At 44.0% G+C, this 25,542-nt stretch overlaps 1 pseudogene; it reads left to right on the top strand.

Moving 5' to 3' along the window:
- The first annotated feature begins 90 nt into the window (after positions 1-90).
- LOC136571756 (uncharacterized) lies at positions 91-21,579 on the top strand (annotated as a pseudogene).
- The last annotated feature ends 3,963 nt before the right edge of the window (positions 21,580-25,542 follow it).

The following is a 25,542-nucleotide window of genomic DNA, read 5'->3' as shown; positions in this document are numbered from 1 at the left end:
AGGCCAAGGGAGGAGGAACCTGGGTGCTCACACTGCCATCAGTATGTGCACCTGAAGAAACGCTGCTGAGTGATTACCAGCCGGAAAGCCATGGTGCCCCAGCTGGTAATCACTTTCATGGTGACCAGACGTCCCGAAAGCGGGACAAAAGGCTGTCACGCTTATGAACTCTGGGAACATCAAGACAAAGGGTCTCAAAGCAGGACTATTCTGCATAAATCGGGACATCTGGTCACCTTAGGTAAAAAGAAGAGGAGCGTACCCGGGGTAAGAATCTTATTTGGCTGCAAAGACCACCCCCAACCCTGTAATAGATCAGTTTAGCTCCTGGACCAACCCAGGCTTAGGAGATCACTACCCCTATCATCCAACCTGTAGTTCTTAAAATCCTTCTTAGTTTGTATGATGGCACAATGAACGATTACCATACCATGCTTAGCTATGGGAGATCTACTACTGTACGTTACACCAGGTATTGTACACTGTTCTGATGCAAGAAAAACAATTCCTGTCCTATAATTCAGGGCACTTATGTATAGTGCAAGGTAAGAGCTCAGTCTAGTGTGTGTCTGTCAATGCTGCATTGATCGATTTAAATTGGCAGCCAGCAAGATTCCGAATGCAGCTTTGTAGGTGACTGGAGTATAATACATAACGTAAATCAGAACATTGTGCAGTGCTGTAGAAAGAACCTATCCATTCATATACAAGCAAGCAGCAATGTGTTCTGCTCCTGCATCCCAATATTTCCTGCTTGCTAATGGCCTTTTTCTTTTAATAAACAAATAGCAGAAATCTCGGCCGCGATGGCAGCTTCTCACCGCAATTACCATCAGCCTAAAAGTGACTGGTGACAAGCTAATACCGTGCCTGATTTCACACAAGCATCTGCTTTATAGGCTGGGAAAGGGACAATCTCACCTCCAAACATCGACATTTCTGCATTTAAAAGGGATTTCTATACATAGCAAATATTTTATGGAGATGACTGAACAAGCAATTTCTGCAGGGAGAGGCATTCTATCCTGATGTATGTAATCACCATCACACTTCATTTCATTTTATTTTTCTTCCTGACTGTACTGAGCTCTGCCTCAATTAAAGGGAACCTGTCATTTTTAAATTAGGGGATATACAAGACGCTCTCAGTAAATAATATCTGGAGAATCTTAAACAGTCTGCCCTGCACCTATAAGAGCTACAGTATTCCCACAACAGTGACATCCACAGCAACCCCATAAGAGTGACAGCCATAGTGACCCCACAGCAATGACAGCCACAGTGGCCCATAATGATGTAGTTATAGTGTCCTCATAAGTGATAGCTATAGCACCCCTATATGAGCGACATCCATATTGGCCACATACAGTTGGCAGCCACAGCACCCCTATGAGAGTAACAACTGAAATGGTGACTCCAGTACGTTCAGGATGGGCGAAGCATCCCTCGGAGGCGGGTTGCCTGGGCAGGCTGGTGGTGGGCCAGGCAAGGCCTTGGCCATGCACCCTCGGCCTCATTCTTTTCAGAGAATTTGGACCCCCTGGGCTTGGGCCCATTCCAGTTCTTGTTCTGCAGAAGATAAATACTCGAATGGATACATGATGCTTTGCAAAACTCACAGAAAACTTTTATTTCTTAACAGTTTGTAATCTGCGTGAGCCTGGTATTGTACAGTCATGTCTTGCATATCCAATACTATTATATCTCCCACAACTATTCCATTAAAAACTACCCTTTTTCTTTTAAACAATAAAAAAACACTGACAATTAAAATTTTAGATAATTTGGCCACAGCAGCCATTTTATTTGCATAAAATTGGGCATGAGAAATGCGTATTGTAAAAAACATTACATGACTATTGCACAAATATGAGGTGAGGTCTTTGGAGACCCAAAATCTGGTGCCTAAACTACTTGGTCAAGTGATATTATTTTTTACCCCAGTGGATTCCACAAACTTGAAGGTACCAGTAGGCGCTATAGATGGCTAATTTTATAAAAGGCGACCAGCTGTGAGGAACTCCACTCTATCAGAGCAACAAAGCACCAGACCCAACCATGTTTACTCAAAGAAAAGCGTTGTGGGGCCACCCTTAACCTGACTCTCCTCCAACCAATTTAGGACCAAATCCAAAGATCCCCACCCGCCACTGGCGTAACTATGGGGGATGCAGGGGATGCAGTTGCACCCTGGCCCAAGAACCTTAGGGGGCCCATAAGGCATATAGGGAGCCTAGTACTATGAATAAAGCATTATAGTTGGGGGGCCTGTTACAGGTTTTGCATTGGGGCCCACAAGGTTCAAGTTATGCCTCTGCGTTAAGGGGTTAAGAGAAGTTGGGGGGCCCCAATATACACTTTTGCACTCGGGCCCTTGAGCCTTTAGCTACGCCCCTGCCACCCACCACCAGTTGCCATGACAAGATTCAACATCCTAGAATCCTCTCAACTAGTCAAGTTTCACTGTTAGCTACATCCTATTTAGGCCGACCCCAGTATAAAGAAATCTTATGGCAGGAGGATGGGACTGTCACTAATTTTCCTACTTAAAATGGCACTCTCGTGCCCAGGGACAAGCAATTTATATATAACTCAGTGTCTGAGAAAGCCACCACTTCGGTGGACTATGCAGCTCTTAGAACTTGTGTTGTGCATCATGATTGGCTGGGCAATAAAATTGAGCCAATTTTCGATTGAACCTACAATTAAAGCAGTAGTGCTAACAACTGAGCCACCAGACATGCATGTTCCGCTCTGGATCAGAAGAACAAGAAGAATAAACAGAAAGAGAACATAAAAAAATCTGGATTTTGCCCTTGGTCAGATTTGAAGCTACAACTCCAGCACTGCAAAGCAGCAATGCTAACAACTGGGCCACCATACTTTTCTGGTCTGGTCTGCTCTGCTCTAGATAAGAAGAACAACAACAAGAATAAACATAAAGAGAACATAAAAAACTCACCCAGATGTTGCCCTTAGTCAGAGTGGAAACAAACAACTCCAGCACATGCATAATACTTCCCTCCTCCTGTTATGGAGGGCAGCCCTTTACACAACCACAGCTCCTCCTTACAAGTGACAGCAATAATGTCCCTATAGCTATGATTGCCAAAGTAACACTATAAGGCTGAATGCACATGCATGGGTCGGATTCCACATGCAGGATTCTGCAGCGGAATCTAAACCGGTGCCCAGCTGGTGACCACTGCGGACCCCCTGCGTACCTGTCCACAGTGTCTTCATCTGTATATACAGATGTGTCGGCCAAGCCGGCTGGTACATGTGCAGTACAGATGACGCCATGCCGTCATTGGGCGATGTAGTGGATTCCTCGGCCCGTCTGCAGTGACAGCTGTGGACGGGCCACGGATCGGACAGCTTCCATTGCCTTCAATGGAATCTGTCCGTGCAGAATCTGTCCCAGAATAGAAAATGCTGGGATTTTCCCCCCACTAGCGGAAAATTAATTTCCACTTGTGGGCATGGAAACCCGTGTTTACATAGCATGTCTATTGCCGGTATTTGCTGCGGAATCTGGAGGTGGACTCCTGCTCCGCATTCTGCAATGCAAATCAAGCCATGTGCATTGGGCCTAGCACTCACAGTGCTCCCATCACACTGAAAGTTACAGTTCCTACATTAGAGTACCATCCACAGTGTCCCCATAGGAATCACAACCATAGTGTCCTATAAGGCACTCAGTTACAGTGCTCTCTTGAGAGTGGCAACTACAGGTCCCGAGTAAATGTGAGAGTCACAATACCCTTATACTGTAGCTGGCTGTGAAAGAGTTACATACACAGTGTTCCCATAACAGTAACACTAAAGTGGCACTTAGATGTGACAGCCACAGAGCCCCCATAAATCGCCAGTCACAGGATTCCCATCGGAATTATGTCCATGGTGTAGTCATAGTACCCCAATAAAAAATGCTCCAGGAGGAAGGCCATTGGAGGCCAATGTACTAAACTCTGCCAGTGTCATATACTCAGTGTTAGCGGAAACTAGTATGGGGAACAGAATAGATTCTGCAGATCACATTGGATCTCCAACACTGACACAGCAGATCAGATACAAGAGAGTAATCTATGAGAAGATAGTGGTTAGATTAATGGGGGCAACGAAGAAGAGAAGATTTAGAAGTAATGTAACAAAAACACATTAAAAGATATAGAGGAGCTGGACAAGTTCTCGGCAGATAGTTACAGAGGAAATGTTATTTGTTAGGAAGTGAAGTTTTTATATTTAGCAGCAACGATTCTTCACATCCACAGAAACAGGGAAATGTTCAGACTCTCAAAAACTGCAGACAAGTAGAGGTCACATTGAGATCTTGGTCACTGTGAACAGTTTCATGGAGCCTGGAATTCTGCCCATTTTAAGAATCCATATTTCTTCTGTCTTGCAGAGCTTTTCAAAATATTTCACGACCCCCTCCAACTGGTTATGTGTCAATAGATTGTGGATGGCATTATGAGAGATGTAGTATTAACAACAGTGTTGTACCAAGCATAAAAGCATGGAATGTGACTGCTATGGGGCAAATGGTGGGATGGGGACTAAAAGAACTGCTTCACTGATTTGCTTTGAAACTGTTAAAGCAGCTCTCTGGAATCACCAGTAGGTGGAGCTCACTGCATTAAGATTGAGGCTAATACTAACTGTATACATACATATGTCTTTAGCTCCCCCTAGTGGTTCTGACAGGCAGTGATAATTAAGGTATAGCATTTACCAAGTGGGTAAAACAGAGTGGGATTGAGCGCATTAATTATAATTAAGATATAGTACATTTATAGAAGATTACAATAAGGTGCGGCCCATTTATTTTGTGGCCCTCTGATTTCCATGTATGCCCCTGGAGAACAGCAATAACTATTCATTATGTTTTACAAAAACATGTCTCAAACAGTTTATTATAGTGCATTGTGGGCATTTTAGTTAAGCTGGTATATATATAATTGTTTTAATGGAATATGTTGATGCTATACAGATAATCTGCCAGCTGGAAACCATCAGCAAGCACATTGAAAATAGAGTAATGTGTTTCCTGGAAATTGTGATTTAGCAGAAGAGCTGTTGATAATTATGGTATTATTATTAACCCAATTACAACCAAGCACTGTAAATGTAAGTCGCTTGGACATAGGCTTTAATTCTGTGCTGTAAATGTATGGCACAGTTTTAAAGCTCCTGTAATCTTGCAGAAACTGTTCAGAGACAGCTGAGGACCTTGAGGAGATGACAGGAACAGTTTATAACTGCTTGTCTCCTCTCTTCCAGGCTACATAGCGCTCATTGAGAGTGTAAGGAGGGTGAATATCGTATTCTTGCAATACATGGACTGAGGATGTTTCCTTTAAACTTATTTGCATGTTCCTTTAAATGGACAGAATGATCTGAGAGACGACTCATTTACATATTTGTTTGCTGCTGCTGGAACATGTATGTTGTTAATTTTGTATCATGTTTATGTAATGCCTATATATTACAGACCTACTAGATGGCAAATCGCAATACTCTGCGGTGCTGGTGTGGTTGGCTGCAGGAATAGCAGTCTTCTTGGATGTCATCTACGGGGAAGATATGTGCCACTACGCTGCTGAAGGAGCAACTGAGAGGTGATAAAAGGTAGAGACTTGGTGCCAATCTGGGAGAGTGCAGATGGTCTATGTGCAGTGCTAATAGGAGCTGCTGACGGCAGAGTTAGGAGGGGGCACGTGATTTTTAACACTGCCAGGAAAGGAGAATTCAGGTCACAAGACCTTAATCAGAACAGGCAAATTGGGATCAAAAACAAAGAAGAGTAGAGCAAAGTGATGGATTACCCAATTGGCCATTGACTGCTGCAGAAAAAGTGAGTCCTTGAAAACTCATTTAAGACTATGTTCACAACTTCATTGGAGGTATAATTCAGAGTCTCAGGTAAAGATCCATTTGGGAAAATGCCAGAGGGCATGACAGAAGCCCAGCGTACCTCATTATAGTCAATGTGGCCCATCCAACATTATTTGATTCTGCCATAGGACAGATCCAGCTTTCTGTTTTTCTGTTCTTATAAACAAGAACAGAAAGCAAACTGGTGATGTAAGTACAGACTAAGTAATTCAAACCATTTGAACTGATGTGATCTGCAATTATATTTATGGAGAAACCACTTTAGTAGCACCATGTTACAAGTGCTATGTAATGAATATAGGCCTCTCTAAGACCCATGATGACAAGATTGTTGGGTTACCCCTGGCATGGCAGAGCTGCTGGCTCTTAGCAGACCCAAGTCAGCTCTGCCAGTGTGCTCATGATTATGAAAGCCCCAGTGACAAGGGAAAACTACAAAATGAAAAAATTATACCAATAGTGAATGTTCCTCAAAGGTCATTTATGACCTCAACGGGAATGTACTGTTTGGTGAAAAAGATATATACAAAAATAAGTAAGAAAAAAGTTATAAAATACAAATAAAGACATACACTCTGCCCATATGAGCACAAACTGAGCTACAACTGCACCATAGCCCAAGACTATACATGTTACTGTATCAAAACGAATATCTATTACTCTATTTCTGTGCCGATTTCTACAAGTATAACTATTAAGAAAATTATCCCTAAGGCCTCATGTCCACGGGGAAAATCAGATCCGCTGCAGATTCTACATGGAGAATCTGCAGCGGGTCCCTCCTGCCCCGCGGACATGAGCGCTGAAAATAGAAATTTAAAAGCATTTACCTATCCGTAGCGGGCGGCGAAGGTCAGCTGTTCCTCACGGCCGGATCTTCATTTTCGGCCGGCGGATGAATTCCTGACGCCGGCGGCACGTTGCCGGGCACATCCGCCGAGCCGAAGCAAGGGAGATGCGGCCGTGAGGAAGAGAAGAGCTTCGCGGCCCGCTGCGGGTGAGTAAATGCTTTTAATTCCTATTTTAGGTCTCCCACGGATCCGGACGGCTTCCATAGGCTTCAATAGAAGCCCGCGGGAGCCGTCCCCGCGGGAGACCCGCACGAAAATGGAGCATGGTCCAGATTTTTTCATGCTCCATTTTTTTTTAAATGCCTTTTATTGACGATCCGCGGGTATTTATCTACCCGCGGGTGGTCAATGCATCCCTATGGGGTGCGGATCCGCGCGCGGGAGATCCGCTGCGGATTTTAAATCACATTTTGCCCGTGGACATGAGCCCTAATAAAATTTAAAAAGAAAAATTATTTCTTTAAAAAATAACTTTATGTGTCATTAAAAAAAACACCCCAAAAAGAGGTAGGAAATAAAAAAGCTAAGGCAGTTAAACAACCAAATACACAAAATCACAAAAAAATGTCTAATTTAGAATAGAAATACTCTGGTCATCAGGGGAATACTAATAATTTGTCTCTAATTTATTGTGTCTTTTTTTGAATTTCTAGAATAGTGTTACGTCTGAGCTGGACATTAAATCCCTCATCCAGATCGAATGTAATTAGTTATCCTAAGAGAACAGATATACACATAATATATTAAGGTAGAAAACAGAAACTCTGAATAACAAAACCAAAAGTGTTGGAGCGGAAAATCGGACCCTACAAAACTAATACGATGAAACCCTACCTAAAAGTGGAGCACTCGCCCTGATGAGGGCAACCCCACGTTAGGAACCTAGGGTGACCCTGACTCTCCTTAGTTGTAAAATAGGGATAATGTTTGCTGCAGAAAATAAGAAAGGAAACGGTATAGGGGGAAACAAGCATGCAATGAGCTAGATTAAATACTATAGCAAAATATGCAGGAGATAGATGTCACAACACCCCAAAATACCCTTTACACCAAACAGACTTATCTGACAATGGAGCAGGACAAGAGCCATCAACTTGACCAGAAATACCTACAGACTAGACATTAGAAGTATGACTATCATCCTTCATGAGGAGGAGCTGGAATAAATATGTGCAGACAGGTGCTGATTGACTGGCTGGTACACACACCTCCCAGCTGACCAATCAATGCTCACACCCGCAGAACAGTGCACATTTGGCACCCAGCACTGAAATGGCACTGAGCAAGCCCTGGCGTACTGATCCAACACGGCCAGCAATCAGTGACTAAAAGCCTTGTTAATTGACCCACATTGAAGTGTTTTGATTAACAAGGCAGATGGATTACACACATTCAGCATGTTACATCTGCTGACTTAAGAGGCAATGTTCGGTAAGGGTGGAGGGTCACTTAAAAAAGAAAAAGAATATCTGCTACAGGTATTAGAGAGTAAAACCTGGATCTCAATGTGTCTGATGCAGGAGAGCACAGTCCTGAGCTCGCTAATTGCAGATGATTTGCTCACCATTAATGCATTGGGCGGGATGTCACAGTTGTACAACGTGACTGCGCTCGTGATTTATGGCGTCTGTCAAGCGCACACACTTCCACGATGGCTGCACTGTTCGGGAGCTATTTATCAGCCGCTGTGAGACAGCAATCCATCAAACCACAAACCTGAACTTATACAGAGGCATAAACGTGACGGAGGGCAGCAAACGAGTCAAAGACCCCAGATCCATGTAGATTGCCGAGAGGCCAGAGATTCATTATATGCTGAGTCCTGCCATGATAGAGTCGCATCGCGCATGATACTATTTTATGATCTGTCTTTAAACACTTCCAGACAACTCATCCTGTGCTGGGAACAAGCCTTAGAGGGACATCAGCGGTTTCGGAGAAGAGAATATTATTTAACTTCTTTTTTTACTGCAACCTTAAAACTGATGTTCTTTATCCCTGTTTCTTGCTGGGTGCAAATACTTTCAGCATTAGGGCGCCCACCCACTGGCGATTTTTTTTTCTTTGCGTTTTGCGTTTTTTCTCAAGAGCAATTGGAATTGAATGTACTCCTGTCCACTGGCGTTTTTTTTGCGTTGCGTTGCGATTTTTAACATAGGAACTGTCAGTTGCATATGTGTCCTTATTTTTCTCCTAATGCACCCATGATAGTCAATGGAAATTAATGGAAAAGCCGCGAAAACGCGGCAAAAAACGCACGAAAATCGCAAACGCCAGTGGGTGGGCGCCCTCAGGGTGCCCACCCACTAGCGTTTTTTTACTGCGAAATTCGCAGCGTTTTTTTTTTTCTGCAGGGGTCTTTTGGCTATGGGACATGCAAAGCTAAAATCGCGATCGCGCAAAATCGCGATATCGCGGTAAATCGCGATTTTGCGCGATCGCGATTTTTACATTACAAGTCCCATAGACCCCCTGCAGAAAAAAAAAACCTGCGAATTTCGCAGTGAAAAAAAACGCCAGTGGGTGGGCGCCCTTAGGCAGAATTTCCATCACTATCATAAAGCCAGAGCTGTGCTCACATTAGAGACCGGAGATAGGGGACGCAGCATGTTAATAGTTGGCTCTATATACTATCTATATATGTGGACCTTTTAAGCATTCCAAAAAATGATAGTTAGGAATTGCTTTCAATGTCATGTGGAGCAGAGTGTTAGGGCAGCAGAAATGCAGTCCTAAGCTCTTACCCATGACCTGAAGGTTGCGGGTTCAATCCCTGCATGGTTCAGGTAGCCGGCTCACGGTTGACTTAGCCTTCCATCCTTCTTAGGTCAGTAAAATGAGTACCCAGCTGCCAGGGAAGTACCTTTACCTTCAATGTCTGCAGTGAGATTAAAGCATTTTCGGACTAATGTATACTGTATTTGTATCAGTTTCCTCTAATGTTTTTCACTAGTTTGTAGTTTAGAATCATTGTATCTGTCTTGTAATAAAAAACACTTTTCCTGCAGTGACTATGTGTTGGTCTTGTGTGTAAGCACAACAGCTAATTTGGCCAAGCACCAATGTAACGTTAGGGCAACATGTCTGCAACAGATCATTGTGTAGCCTTTGTCCACTGTCTGCTGACAGACAAATCTGACAATAGATCAGAGAATTGCTCCTAGAATACCCTATATAACATGCTTTAATAATTTTGTCCTGGAAAGTTTTTGCCCCTGACATATGAGACAACTTTAATACAGCCCATCAGTAAATCGCCTCCATAGTCCATGATCTGCTTGCCCTTTAAATGTTTGAGCAAACAGACACAACCATTGAGACAGGCAGCGGTCGCTGCTGTGCATCATCTCAGCTAAAGGAAAGAGATTTCGAGGTTGAAGTATAAATTTAAGAATTTCATCCTGGTATTAAAGCTCCGCAGCCTGAAGTACGGCTCAGCCAACACCACAACCAACCACACTCCATTTTTCATTTTCTTTCCCCTGCAAATGCTATTTAGAGAAGATGTCGCCTCCACCCGGTGGCGTGTTATTCCAGTTATTAATAGTGAGCTCCGTCCTCCGGGCAACTGTCTGAACAACTCTATTTATTAACCTGCAATTCTTGTCACCTCTTCTGCTACCGATTTCTGCCAACTGCAACACTTTCTTCATAGGAAACTCTCGGCAAAATACATAATAATTTCCCTATTATTTTTTTTTATATCCCTGGGTCTATTTCAGTTATTAACTGGTGTTTATAAGATCTGTCATGATTCTACTGTCACTGTGAAGGACTATAGACCTCCCTGCAACACAAGATGACACTAACCTTAAAGGGGACCTATCCACAAGACAGACCCCTGTAGATCAGGGCACTAATATAGAGCTTAACTTTAATATACAGAATATAGGATACCACTATTTTGTCCCTAAGATAGAACCATGTAAATGAGCACCATGATTCTACTTTTATGTACAGGATCTACACTTCAGTACAGGATATACTGACCATCTTCTATATATTTGTCAATGACTGTTTGTTTGTTGGAGCATCACGCACAAACTGTATGACTCATTGACATTAAATTTTGCACACAGTATAATCTCGACCCGGAGAAGGTTATAGGCTAAAAAAAAATTGAAATGTTGTTGTCCCGGCAACCTTATTTGCATTTTTTTGCCTTTTGCTTAAATCCGCTTTCACCAATGCATTCTGCGTACACGATTTAGTATTCCTGGTTGTTTCTAGACATTAGAAGAGTCAGACTGAGCGCTGACAATGTGTATTTCAGGACTGATTTTTAGCCCCAGTCTAACCCTGCTGGAGACACCAATCATTTGCCCATTTTGTCCTTCCTAATTCCGCCTTGGATGTCCGTGTGGATAACAGTTTGCAAAAATGATATGTCCCCAGACAGGAATACATGGAGCAAAGTTATGAAAACCGGCCCTCATTTTTCAAAACAATCTAACAGTAAATCAACAAACAGTAAAAAACAGTTTTTGGTGCACAGAGCAGCTTTCATTTTATCTCAGCACTGAAGATTGAAAGCTGTTGCCTACAGCAACTAATCACAGCACAGGTTTTATGTTACCTCAGTAGTATAATATATAGTAACCAATCACAGCGCAGCTTTTATGTTACCTCAGCAGTATAATATATATTAACCAATGACAGCGCAGCTTTCATTTTACCTCAGTAGAATAACAAATGAAAGCTGAGCTATCATTGGTTGCTATTGGCAACAAAATATACCAAATTTTACTTAAATGGACCAGTACTAGGGATTTGTATACAACACAAACAAACAGATTTTGTGTTTTAGATATGATGCCAAGCAACGAAGGACCTGTTTGGGCCAAAGGACAACAGCCGCACTTAAAGTAGTAGCCGTTCAAGTAGCTGCAGCGCCGGAGCAAACTAACACCCAATTCGAGAATCAATGCACTTGACAAGCTGCCGCTCGAGTAGCTGCAGCGCCGAAGCAAACTAATGCCCGACTCAAGAATCAATGCACTTGATAAGCTGCTGCTTGAGTAGCTGCAGCGCTGGAGCAAACTAACGCCCGACTTGAGAATCAATACACTTAATAAGCTGCTGCTCGAGTAGCTGCAGAGCTGGAGCAAACTAACGCCCGACTTAAGAATCAATGCACTTGACAAGTCACCACTTGACTAGCTGAGACACCAGAGCAAACTAACAGCCGACTCAAGAATCAATGCAAACGACAAGTGGCTGTTCGAATTGTAGAAACTGACGAAGCAAAGCATGCCCGACCTTCTTCAGACCCAGGGTCATGTGTAAAATGTCACGTTTTGTATTGCACGCGTTCTGTATCGGGTACCGGGGCTAGTCATATAAGACATTTCAACTTGTCTTTCAATAGAGAGTGTTATCGGGGATCTACAAAAAAATAAACTTTAGGAAGAGAAAGTTCAATCAGCTCAGAGATGCCCTTAACCTTATTGACTAGGACAATGTTCTTAGAAATAAGAGTACAGACAATAAATAGGGAATTTTAAAAAGCATCTTAAATCCTTACTGTGAGCGGTTCATACCTTACAGGGATAAAAGGGTTAGGAATAGGAATAGAAAACCAATGTGGCTAAATAAAGATATAAAGGGGGCAATAAACAACAAAAAGAAAGTGTTCAAACTACTGCGACACACCAGACCGTAGTGGGGTGGTAGTCACGGCGGCCTGGCTGCGTTCCCTCACTAACGGAAGGCAGTGTGTAGTTGAAAAAAATATAATAATTTAGTTTTTAGCTCTTTGGGCTACCCGTGAAGTCGGATAGGGTGAGATCATGGTAATTTGTCAAGTTCATAAAGCCAGTCCGCATACAGGCCGAAACCTGTGCCAGACAAAATAATAATAAAAATGGGAAAAATAAAATAAAAGCAATTTGTCCTTAACCCTGAAGAGTAGTGTCGTACCTCAGTGTAGATGTAATGTTGGTGAGAAGGTATCTAGGAGGCAGGGTTAAACTTTGAGTCAGTAGGGCAGTTTATTCACAGATGATTACCTTCAACAACTTCATACATTTTATGTTACTGTGTTATTTGAGGTAGATATACATTTCCATTCAATACGCAGGCATTAAGTACAAAAAGCTCTTCTGTACGCTAGGGCACTTTATCAAGTGAAAAGTACAGGATTTCTTTTCTATCCTATATGCTTTGCCCTCCTGCTTCTCTCACTGTTTCTTCTATTCCTTTTTAAATATGAGTATTCTCTTGTCTTCTCTGTTAGTTACTATTTGCTCAAGCTGTCCTTTCTTCTTTCTGTGACTGCTTAAACTTATTCTTTTCTATAATCCAATACTTTGTTGGTACTCACACTTTCCTATTTCTCACAGCACTGTCTCTCTTGCTTCTTCTCTCTCTGATGTAGACATTAGACTCTCCTCTTCTAGACTGTTCTAGACTACCACACCCCTCTTCTTATACCAACTACTCTCAGCCAACTGATGCATGAGTCTTATCCCCCAATCCTAGGACAGCTCTCTCCTAGCTATCTAAACCACCAATAAAGCTAGGATGGGGTTTCGAACATCAAATGAGTGACAAAACAATCAAACTTGAATCTATTAAAGTAATACATACATTAAAGAAGTACCACAGTGCTTTTATGGAGTGTACAACTCCTGTAAACTACACTACTAAAACAAGAAGGCAATGAAGAAACACTAAAAAGCCATAAGGAAAAAAGCAAATAAAAACAGCAAAGGTAGAGACAGAGAGACTTACTGCTAAAGAAAGTAAAACTAACCCTAAACTGTTCTTCAACTACATAAATAGAATAAAGATTAAAATGGACAGTGTTGGCCCTTTAAAAAGTAATTAGGGAAAAATTGATGGACAAAGGTGTTTGTAAACACTGAAACACATTGCATTTACCTGCGTGTGCTGTATCCTTGGTACTTTGCTGAAATTAAATCCTCTTATTCATCAATAGACTCCTGTTTCCTGGATGCATCTTCCAGGGAAGTGTGGGGGGGGGGGTGTTATAGTACCAAACCTCCTTTTTTCAGTAAGTAGCACACTGCATATTATCATTTTGCCTACTCTTATGAGCACAGGATCTTTTTTTTACTACAACTCTCATTGCTCTTTTCCACACCAGATCTCAACTGTGGATTTTTGAATTTTCCTGTCGCTCTCCTGACATCCCTAGATGCCCCATAAGGCATAAGAAGTGGTGCATTATTGGCTTACAGGGACTACAAGTGTGACAGCTAGTCCCTTCATTTGGCTTTTATTATCTTTGTTTTTTGATATTTAATTGAGGCACTGTCCTTTTCATTTATCCTTCTTGTCTATAGTGACAGGGTTTGTTCCACTGGATTGGCACATAGCAAATGTGGTGCTGATGTTCCAAAAGGGGGACAAAAAGGGAACCTTGAAACTACAGGCCAGTAAGTCTTACTTCTATTGTTGGTAAAATGTTTTAAGGGTTTGTAAGAGATGCTATCCTGGAGTACCTCAAGGAAAATAGCTATATGATTCCATATTAGCAGGGGCTTATGAGAGATTGCTCCTGTCAAACTAACCTGATCAGCTTCTACGAGGAGGTGAGTTCTAGGCTGGGCCAGGGAGAGTGATTAAATGTTGCATATCTGGACCTTTGAAAGTGTTTGATACTGTGCCGCATAAAAGATTAGCGTATAAAATGATAATGCTTGGTCTGGGTGAGAATGTGTATAAGTGGGTAAGTAACTGGCTCAGTAATAGAAAGCAGAGGGTGGTTATAAATTGTACATGCTCTGATTGGGTCATTCTTAATAATGAGGTCCCACAGGGGGCAGTTCTGGGCCCTATTCTTTTTAATATGTTTATTAAGGACCTAGTAAAAGGATTGCACAGTAAAAAAAAAAAAGCAACAATATTTGCAGATGATAGAAAACTCCGTGAAGTAATTAACACAAGAGAGGACTGTATACGGTTGCAAATGAATCTGGCTAAATTTGGGGGCTTTGGCAGAAAAGTGGCAAATAAGGTTTAACACTGTTAAAAAAAAAGTTATGCACATAGGCAAGGAAATACATGTCACCAGTACAAAGTATTAAATGGGAAACCAGTGGGCAAAACTGACTTGGAAAACGACTTGGGGATTTTAATTAACTGTGAACTCAACTGGAGCAATCAGTGTCATGGCGGTGCTGCCAAGACAAATAGGATCATGGAGTGCATCAAAAGAGGTCTAGAGGCAAATGGTGAGAAGATTGTTCTTAATCTTTACAAATTACTGGTCAGAGCACATATAGAATATTGTGTACACAGCATGCTCAGAGCTTGAGCGTGTTCAAAGAAGGGCAACTAAGTTAATAAATCAAATGGGCAAAGTACAAAACCCAGAGAGGTTATCAAAATTAGGGTTTGTAGTTCAGAAAAAAGATTGCTGTGGGGCGAGCTAATAACTATGTATAAATACCTCAGGGGACAACACAGAGATCTCTCCCATCATCTGTTTAGACATAGAGGGTGCCCTCTTGTTACAGTCACAGTAAGACCAAGCAGAGAAGGGTAGGGTAAATGCGTGCATACCTGTGAAAAACCATAATTCCCCCTTTCGGCCATGCCTTCGCAAGAGAGCCAGGCATATATTCTCCGATCAGGAATATATGTCTAGCATATTTCCGGTCATGATTTTATCTACTCGGCGATATCAAACGTGACACGTAAATTATTACCAGGTATGCGAATATGCCATTTGGGGGTGTTCTGGGGCTCATACATCAATGATTTTAGATGTGTTTTATTCAGCTGACCCACCAAATTCTAAAAAAATATTTCATATCAGGCTAGGACCTTCACACGACTAATAATCCTTATTAAAAAGATTTTCCCCTAATTTGAATCTTGGAGCCAGGGCGTCTGTGAGAATCCAGCTTCTAGTAGGATAATTTCCTTAGACTTCATTAACAAGTAAATGGTCACATAATTTGGGTTCCTCATGCTAATTCTAAACTATAACAGACAAGTGGAGCCAAGAGGGCTGGAAGAATAGAAGGGGCTTATTCACTCTTGTCCATGGGGAATGTCAGACAATTGCCTTTCTAAATGTGAATATTCAAAAGGCAGAGGGGACTGTGAAACATATAACTCTAAAAACTCAAGACCTGATTGGGATATCACAGTGGTACAACAATTGATGACACATGCAGCCAAACTGGCGGACGGACCACCAGTCTATATATCACAGTTACCATGTATATTGCTCTACTATAAAGGGGACATAAACCTAAGACAGACTCCTGTGGATCAGGGAACTAATGTTAAACCTTACTTTAATGATGGTACCACTATTCTTAAAGGAGCATGTCCCTAAAATAGATTTATATAGATTAAAGCACCACGATCCTACTCATATACTTTGCTAGAATGAAGGGCTCACTTCAGTAGAGGATATTACTATAGTTAAAAGAGACTCATCCCTAGCACTTGCTTCAGTAGAACAGGATACTAATGTAGGGTTCAAACGAATACAGAATACCACTCTTCTTAAAGGGGACTTGTCCCTTAGAGAGACCCCTGTAGATCAGGCCACTACTTTAGGACACCTTCAATACAGGATACCACAATTCAAAAAAGGGACCTTTTCGTAATATAGACTCATGTAGATAAAGGCAAGCCAGGCTTATCTTTTTGTCCAACTGTACCTATACCTCCACCCAGTTGGCCATCCACTATAGAAGACAATTTCAAGTCATCACTCTCATCAGTAAAGCTCTCTACAGTGTTGCAACACCCTATATCTCCTCCCTTATCTATGTCTACACTTTCCCTCAGCTCCTGATCACAGTATCTCCCACACCCCATACACCGTAATGCACTTCATATCTGTATATACACCAATACTGGCTGGGGGCGGCTAATAAACTTGTATCTATACTACCCTATCTATTTATTTAAAAGATGGCTGGATCATTGTACAGAACAAGTACTTGAACCTCTTCTGTCATCCCCTATTTCCCATAGATTGTAAGTTCTTGTGAGCAGGGCCCTCACTCTTATTGTTTGAAGTGTGCATTCGTTTAGTACTGTATGTAATGTTTGATTTTGTTCTGTACTGGTTCCTCTGATTTGTAAAGTGCTGCAGAATATGTTTGCGCTATATAAACATTATTATTATACAGGATACCACGATTCTTAAACAGCACCTGTTAAAATAAATCTATGGATCCATTTAGATTAGTGCACTAATGTAAGACTCACTGAAATACAGGATACCACTCCTCTTTAATGAACTCGCAATCAACGGGAGTGCACAGCGGTGTGCAGCCACTCTGACTTTTGGGGGGTGACAGCGCTAGATCAGGGAGCCAGCTAAGTATAAGAAATACCTCCCTAGACTCCAGGCAACCTGCCGGATGAGCACCATAACTTATTTTACAGTGCTCATACCTGATGACAGCTTCCCTTTATTCTCACGGACCAGACTTCCAAAATCTACTCTTTTCTTTTTCCATAGATCGGCACTCTCTTGGGGTTTCTATGACTATGTCCTCCTGAAATTTAATCTGTGCTTGGTCTCCACCACAACTACTGTGACGCCTCTATAGAGCTCTAATTGTACTCCACCCAGCTTACCAGTGCCACCACCATTACAATATTATGTTTAATGGATAACATATGTACTTTACATTTCACATGCCCAATAAAGTTGTACTGTTAGAACACATGGTGGTATCCTTCACTACCCTAACTTTTTTTTGCTCTTCTCTATATTTCACCCAAACTTTTGCTTCTTGTAGATCAACACAAACAGAAATCCATAATGGAGATTTTATATTCACTGTATAACAACTTGTTACTTTATTGCACCTAAGAACCATCAATAACATCATCCCCTGGATCATCCATACACATCACTTGATTAGTTGGGCACACATACCATGCTATTTGCACTTGTTCGTCCGCATTAGCTGTTTTTTTTCCTCTTTTAGTAGGGAATTTGCATTAATTCAGAACCTGTTATGATAACTGTATTATACCTCTTGTCTTCTATGAATCTCAGATTCCTCCAGGTCGTATCAGCGCTCCCACAACTGCTGGCATTATAAAGATATATGATGCTTCAAAACTAAAAAAAAATGGAAGCATTTCCTCATAAGTATTATAAATTGGTAATAGATTAATTTATCTGCAATGGATAAAAGCAAATGAGAAAACCTCGAGGCGAAAACATCGCGGTGATACATTTATAACATAATCATTTTTTAATGAACTTATCATTGTCTTGCATACATTGTTCGGCTGAGGAGGCCCCAGGGGAAGTCAAGAGTTTGTGGGTGTCGCCAAGTAACCAGAACAAACTCTTCTACTCTTTATAAGAGTTAAGCTACTTAAAGGGGTTGTGTGATTTCAACTTAAAGATATGTGATGGCAGGTAGAGATGAGCGAGCATACTCGCTAAGGACAATTGCTCGATCGAGCATTGTCCTTAGCGAGTATCTCCCCTCTCGGCAGAGAAGGTTCGGGTGCTGGCGCGGGTGACAGGTGAGTTGCGGCAGTGAGCAGGAGGGAGTGGGGGGGAGAGAGGGAGAGAGAGATCTCCCCTCCATTCCTCCCCGCTCTCCTCCGCAACTGGCAGCCAAACCTTTTCTCTCGAGCAGGCAGGTACTCGCTAAGGGCAATGCTCGCTCGAGCAATTGTAATGGTCTTGTAATGTTTGGATGTATCTGTGACATGTGTCCTGTTACCTGTTCTCTGTTTTGTTGCAGCTTGCTGTGTAATCTGTGTCTTGTGGTTCATGTCCGTTTGTAAGTTTATTTTGTGTCAGTTTGGTCTGCTGAGTTTGTTTGCTCTGTCTGCACTAGGTTGGCCCATAGGGACCTCTAGTAGATGTGTCTTGCTAGTGTATGGACTGCAAGATACGAGGGGCCTTGCGGGGGCTTGCAGCTTAACTTCATTGGCCAATGTATGAACTAACACCTCGCATTTATATTCAGCTTATCTGCTATTAGCCTAGGTTCACACACGGCGGATTTGCTGCGGAAGTCCTGCGTATTTTCCGTTGCGTATTTGCCGCAACCCAGACGCATCAGCGGCAAAACCGCATATACTGACTTAAATTTGTTGCGGTTTTATACGCGTATTTCATTGCGGTTTAACCGCCTCAAAATCCGCCTTGAAGAAGCTGCGGAAAATACCGCTGCGGAATTTGCTATGTAGTCGCGTATTTTCTTGCAGATTTTGCTGCAGATTTCGACTGCTTCCTGTGATGTCATGATCCCTCCCCACAACTGGGAAGGAAGTGGGAACACCCTGTTCACTGACCCCTTGTTCAGGGAAAGCAGAGCTAAGGAAATACCAAGATGGAAAGTGGACAAACTATTCGTCTGCGCAAATATTACAGGAGAAAATATCTAATATGTGTCCTGCTGATGCACCCCGGAAAAACCAACAAGGTCAGCTATATACGTGAAATGAAAATGTGTGTTTTACTTGCGAATAGTGGGCTAATGTATTGCTGAAAATATGTTGCAGACCGGATGGGGATCCAGGCGCTATTGGGTGCATCCCCTGTTGCTGGAGCGGGGGACGAAGGGGCACTTTGTAAGCCTTTACCAAGATCTGAAAAAGTACGTATATTATTGCCCGAAATTTGCTTCGCCGCTACTGAAGCAGTAATGTTATTTAATTACTGTTTCGCTCTCTCTCTCTCTCTCTCTCTACCTCTCTTTGTGTCTCTGTATCTCTCTCTCCCTTCTTTTTCCCACTCACTCTCTCTCTCTTTCCCTCCCTCTCTCTCTCTCTCTCTCTCCTCTCTCTCTCTCTCTTTCCCTTGGTGTGTCCTCTTTCTCTCCCTCTTTCTCACTGTTTTGTATATTTCTCTACCTTCTTTTTCTCTCTTTCCCTCTCTACACCTTTCTGTAAATCTCTCTCTCCCTATGTTTCCCTCTCTATCTGTGTGTTTCTCTCTCTCACTCTCTCTTTCTGTGCCCACCGCACACACAGTCTCACACTGTCTCTTATGTATGTCTCTCTCTAGCCATCAGGAGAAGTTCATCCTGTTCTGCCGCCTGCCGCAGGAGGCTTTCGAGCGTCTTCTGGAGCTGGTGCGCCGGGATCTCACATTTCAGGACACCCAAATGCGAAAGGCGATCACTGCAGAGGAAAGGCTGCTCATCACCCTTCGGTAAGTAACCAAAATATGTCTTTTGTAAGAATTACTTACTGATAGAGTCTGACTGGAGACCGGTTAAAATGGCATTGTACGCTGACATAGTATTGGCACGCACGTATCCGTCTGTGAGCGTGTTGAAACTTAGATCCCTTGCACAGTCCTCCATAACTCATTGCCATGTCTTGTTGATGTGCGTATGTGTGAGTCCTCGGCGTACTTTACCGGTGCATCAGTCAGCTTATGGAGTTGGTGGTTGTCATAGCAAACTGTAATATTTCATATAAATCCCTTGCTTGGTAGCTAGTGCACCTGTACCCAATAATCTGACAACACAATAACAAACCCCTGTGGCAACACGATCTCAGAGCCGAGTTACCGTAGGTGCCACCCCCCCCCCCAAAAAAAACGCCGCTTTGCATCTGTCCCACTAAGCAACATTGAGTATTTGTATGGCGACGCCAAATTAATTTTTCTCAATTTTACTGTGCCCATGTAGTGCAACGGTACGATGCAGATAAATGAAGAAAAAATGGACAAATACTCTATGTTTCATTCAACATTGTTGTAATGGAATGCAGATAGCAAGGAAGTTCCAGGCACTTTGGCCACATATTTCCATTATGAAAATGCTGAAAATGTAATCTGTTGATCTGTATGTGACATGCTACTTTACTTCTTTTGACTTCACTAATCCTTTTCCCCTTTTTCTCTGCTTCCTTTTCAGCTTCTTGGCCACAGGAGAGAGCTATGCATCCCTGCATCTCCAATTTCGTGTTGGTAAATCGACCATCACTGAAATTGTGAGGTGCACATGCAGCGTCATCTGGCAGAAGTTGCAGCCCATCGTGATGCCTTCACCATCTGAGGAGACTTGGCAACGTGTTGCAGCAGGCTTTCAAACTGTTGCCAAATTTCCTAACTGCATAGGCGCGGTTGATGGCAAACATGTCCGTGTGCTTCAGCCACCGCACTCCGGCTCTAAGTTTTATAACTACAAGAAATTTTTCTCTGTAGTCCTGATGGCGGTGGCTGATGCACATTCTAAATTTGTTTGCATCGATGTCGGCGCCTATGGTAGTACTGGGGATTCTCGGGTGCTGCGAACATCACAGATTGGGATGCAAATTCTCTGAGATGGCGTCACGCTCCCAGCCCCACAACCTTTGCCGGGAACCACACATCCAGTCCCCTTCGTGATGGTATCGGATGAGGCTTTCCCGTTGATGCCGAACCTGTTGCGCCCATACCCGTGAAGAGGACTGAATGCCCGGAAAAGGATTTTTAATTATAGGCTGAGCCGGGCACGTCAAGTGGTTGAATGTGCCTTCGGGATTATGGTTAGTCAGTGGAGGGTTCTAGGGACTACCTTAATGGTAGACCCTACCACAGTTGATGACCTTGTCAAGGCATGTTGTGTTCTTCACAACTACCTCCGGGAATATCGTCCCGAGGTAGATGTGGAAGAACTCCACCCTGCCTTTGACACGGTCATCAACTGGTGTGCTGGACGTCCTGCTGCAACCGCTGTGCAGGTACGAGAACACTTCACTGACTACTTCCATAGTCCCGAAGGCGCCGTGCCATGGCAGTACTCTTGTGTGGGTGGTGTGCAGCCCTAATCGCAGTTTGATCCCCCGGCAACCAGCTCCAGAAGAACGATGAAGACCAAGTTGAAGCAAAATGTTTATTTGCGGCATGACATGCCAAACTTTGACAACACAAAAAACGTGTTTCTAGTGCTAATGCACTGCATTTTCAAGCTATTACAAAATAAAAAAACAGTTATTTGGCAGAACAGTTTCGTCATTTTTTGTGTGTTTATTTTGGCTGAGTTGGGCCACCACAATGAGAAGTGAGCAAGAGAGTCTGAAGTAAGGGAACAAATATAAACTAAATTCAACCAGACGCACGACTCACATCTCCTGTTTTGGGTATCTGCGGGCTGAAATCCCAACATTTACATTTTTTAAGAACAAATTAAAAAATAAATAACGAATGACAGAGACTTTTAGCATTACCCCAACCTTGGAGGACAGCCAACCAGCTAGCAGCCAGTCAATATGTGATAAGTAAGGCACACAGTCGGCAGAATGTAGATACACGATACATTCCTTTATTTTATTTCCCACAATAATGCAGTCAGTAACGCAAGAAAGAAAAAAAAGGAATGTGTTACATTTTGGCGCGTTGCAGCCGGCCAGGGAGCTATGGTTAGAGGACGCTGTTTTTTAACAATCTTCCCCCTCAACATTCCAGTAATTACGGGGACACCAGGCAATCCCATGCAGTGTAACACACGATAACGGCTCTTGAGAACGTGCAAACGGCACCTATCAATTACACGACATTGCAGTGATCCGACAATGACTGAGGGGTCACTGAAGTGCCGTATAAGTCCTGTATGTTACTTCACTTCTTTGCGCACCGGCCGGTGGTGAATTGAATACTGAGGTAGCGTTTTGTGATGTTTGTGGCAAAGGGCTGTTCATGAGTGACATGAACGACTGTTGTGATGGCGAACCGCTCGTCATGTTCTCCGTGAAACCACTATTGTGTGAAACATACTGTATCGGAAAGCCTGGTGTCCTTGCAACCCTGTCTGATTGTTCAGGGCAGGATTGTGAAGGAAATAATGTTCGTGAGGACGGGGGGTTGGCAGCAAATGCGGCATTTTTCATTGCCTTTATAATATCGCAAGAGTCAGCGAGAGGGCGTGGTGACGCAAAGACCTCGAGAGCAGCATAAATAACTGGCGATATAGCCCATTGACGCTCAGCCGACAACTCACGGATGCGTGCCGCCACTGCCGCACCCATCGTATCCCATTGGTCTTCCGTGTCAGCGCGGCGCAACAGTGCCATTGCTTCTTCGGCTGCAGCAAGCTCCTTTTTTTTTTTACGTCCCCGGGTAGTAACGTTACGTACGGCCGGCTCACAACTGGGCTCCCTGTGTGTCCCTGGCCTGCTAGCCGCCGCTGATTGGCCCGACGCTTCAATGCTGACGCAATTTGTGTCTGAATCAGGTGCACTTAGTCGGCTGTCGTCCAAGGTTGGGGTACCTGCATTTATTTCAATATCTGCAGACAATTGCGTGGCCGGCTGGCCCGTTTCTTCTGATGTTTCTTGCATCGCGGGTTGCGACAGCTGCACGTTACCGCTGGTTCTGTGAAACATAAAACAACAATTATGTAGAGGAGGACAACAATATTAAAGGGGTTGTCCCGTAAAAGCAAGTGGGGTTATATACTTCTGTATGTCCATATTAATGCACTTTGTAATATACATCGTGCATTAATATGGCCATACACAAGTATATAAGCCCACTTGCTTGGACGGGACAACCAGTTTTGAGTGAGGCAGTGGCGCTACAACTTACGGTCGCAGTTTTCTGCCACTTCGTATAAACGCCAGCTCTTCAGCATATGGACATTTCTTTTTTGTGGGAGAACAGCCACTCTTTTCACAGTCCTTTTCATGCTTTTTGTAGCGATCGCGGACAGACCGCCATCGATTTTTGACATCTTTCACTGCAAGGTAAAGAAAAATGTTACATACAAGGTCATCCAATTTTACCTTTCTTCTTTCTCTCCTTTTTGCTGCAAGGAACAATGCAGGTAAATCAGACACATCATCGCTGCAATAGCAAGCGAATCAGCAATTTAGGTACATATGAATGTAAACTTACATATCTCATTTTGACGGGCAGCTGTGGCGGTGTCCCAATCCGGATACATCCCCAGGCACACTGATAACCTGGCGTCCGCCTTCACATCCCTGTCACTGTAGCCCTCGTCGGCTGTGTCCCAGATTTGGGGCTTACTTTCAACCTACAAGAAAAGGGATATAAGCACATGCAGTCGAGCAGAACGTCACTTCACATGAGTGTCCATTCCCCGTAGTTTTGTAACGCCAAATTGACACTGTGTTAAGCGACCAAAGGCCAATCCAAAAGGCGGCTTGGGGATTGCCTCATGTGGTCTGGCTGCTGGCGCCATTCCGTATTTGTGGACGTGGTTCTCAGAGATGTGGACACAAATTACACTCACCCGCCGCCACCTTCAGATATGTGACGAAGGATGAAAGACGTGGTTAACTCACCAGCATAATCATTCTGGAGACGTTAATCCCCATGCGCTGGTACCACGCCACCTCTTCGGGTGGATTACTATAAACTTCCTGCCTGAAAAAAAAAAAAAAAAGGAGGTTTGCAGAACCATAACCTGCAGCACTGGCTGTGTGATGAATCTGGGAATGAGTGTACGACACGCATAAGTTTACCTTCGGCCGTTGGTATCATCATAAGGCGTGTGTTGGGGCTCCGTTGCTGTTGGTAGTGGTGCCGGCATCGGTGGTTGCATGAGTGCCGCCTGTAGCGGTGGTTGCTGGTGGGACACCTGTAGCGGTAGGTGGTGGCAGGGGGGCCGCCTGCAACGGTGTGTGTAGGGGGCCCGTCTGTAGCGGTGGTGCCAGGGGTGCCGCTTGTAGCGGTGGTGCCAGGGGTGCCGCCTGCAACTGTAGGTTGTGCCAGGGGTACCGCCTGTAGCGGTGGTGCCAGGGGGGCCGCCTGGAGCGGTGGTGCCAGGGGGGCCGCCTGTAGCGGTGGTGCCAGGGCTGCCGCCTGTAGCGGTGGTGCCAGGGGGGCTGCCTGTAGCGGTGGTGCCAGGGCTGCCGCCTGGAGCGGTGGTGGCAGCGGGGCCGCCGGTTGTGGTGCTGCCCCCCCTGGTACCTTACGTTGCCGGTGGTGCTGGTGCACCGAGTGGTGATGCTGCCGCTGCTGCTCACGAACTGTGCCTGTGGTGCTGGTGCCCCCAGGGATGATGGGGGTGATGCTGCTGCTAGGCCCACGTTGCGGGTGGTGGAAGATGGAGGAGCTCACGGTTGCTGCTGCTGCTTTCCATGAGGTCCCGCCAGAAATGGCGCCAGTGTGCTAAAATGGCCGCTGTAGCACTTCCTGCGAAATTTAAGCAGCGGAACCGCGCCAAAAACCGCAATACAATAAGCTATTGCTGATTTTATGGCGGTTTATGCTGCTATCATGGTGTCCTATGGAGGAAAGAACGCGGCGGATACGCTGAAAGAATGGACATGCTGCGTCTTTAGAAACCGCGCCGCCGTTGCTTATCCGCATTGCGGCTCAGCGGGAAAAAAAAAGCCCTGTGAGAACAGCATTTTGGCCAAACTCATTTGTGCTGCATTGCACTGCAATCGCAACGGTTTGGCCGCAATGCGGATATGCAACGGCAGGCCGCAGCAAATACGGGCTAAATCCGCCCTGTGTGAACCTAGCCTTAGTGTTTGCATTGTGGCTGCTGTATGCTGTGTATTCTGGCTCTGTGTGTCCTGTTGTTCAGTCCCTGTCATGTGGCATGTGAATGCGTCCTATTCTGGTGTGTGGCTCCTAGAATCAGCTAGGGCCCAAATCCGAAGACCGCTGGACTGCCCTTATTGGGGCAATGTCCCTGCATTAGGTAGGGCCATGCCATCCTCCTCTGTAGCACAGGGTCAGTTTGCCAGAAACCTGTGTGCGTACCCAGTCCTCCCTTTGGTTGCGATCGTGTGGGCCCCGTGCTTAGTTTGCCCACAAGATCGTAACACCAGCCTTCCGTCCTCAGGGGCAGCACTAACTGGCTTCCGCTACTCCATCCCCGTTCTCCGATGTAGAAGTCAGGTGACCGCTGCT

Source organism: Eleutherodactylus coqui, chromosome 6, assembly GCF_035609145.1.
Source record: "Eleutherodactylus coqui strain aEleCoq1 chromosome 6, aEleCoq1.hap1, whole genome shotgun sequence".
Lineage (NCBI taxonomy): Eukaryota > Metazoa > Chordata > Amphibia > Anura > Eleutherodactylidae > Eleutherodactylus > Eleutherodactylus coqui.
The sequence above is the reverse complement of the archived record's forward strand: the minus strand, read 5'-3'. Positions and strand labels throughout refer to the sequence as shown.